Genomic DNA, 863 nt, shown 5'->3' with positions numbered 1-863 from the left:
TAAATTATAGTGATCATCGCATCGTAGTCAAAAGTAGTACAACGTTGTAAAATGGCGCATATCCCAATGTTACATCAAGATATGCGATATTTAACGAGAATGGGTTTCATGAGTAGATGAAATTGTTTTGTGAACATTTTAGGGAAAATGGAGACTTCCGTTTTGAAGAACATATTAATTAAATACTGTTTTTTTACCTTAAATCTAGTTTAATTTTTCTCACCTTAAATTTGGCTAGTTTTCATGAGTTAAACATTTGGTGAGGTGCGGGCATCAGACAATTTTTACTTATACTCTACATACCTTCCCAATTTTGGTGTTGAAGTTATCGTTATTTTTGTGATTTTCAAAATAAAATATAAAATGACCAAATAAGAATAAATAATTTTTATTTTTCTGTTGCTATAAAAATTCTTATTTTAGGGTTTCTTCAGGTGATAATAACAAATATAAACTTTGTTCCTGGCATGAATAAATATAAGATAACGAAGCCGAAATGCAATCGGGAAAGAACAGGTATCCTTGGCATTTACCGTTCTAATTGGATGTTCCGTCTGAATTGTTCTTTTTTTCTCCTTTAATTATTCCTAAAATTCATTAATATATTTTATTTATCTATTGTTTATTATTGCTAACGATGAGAACTGGTTTTCTTTAAAATAAACAAAATTAAAGCTACTTTATAGGAAGGTTTTTTGAAAACTCGTTATTTAAGCCTAATTTTACCACTTCAATGGGGATAAAGTCTAAAATCACTTAATTGCTCATTGATTCACTAAATTTAATCAAAATTGAAAAAGCCATTATGGAGAAAACTGAAAATATGTGGAAAACCGATTCTACTAAGTTCCAGATCGATTTTA

The sequence above is a fragment of the Halyomorpha halys genome, unplaced genomic scaffold (assembly GCF_000696795.3).
Source record: "Halyomorpha halys isolate HHAL.00 unplaced genomic scaffold, Hhal_1.1 Scaffold251.1, whole genome shotgun sequence".
Lineage (NCBI taxonomy): Eukaryota > Metazoa > Arthropoda > Insecta > Hemiptera > Pentatomidae > Halyomorpha > Halyomorpha halys.
This window is presented reverse-complemented; position numbering follows the sequence as displayed.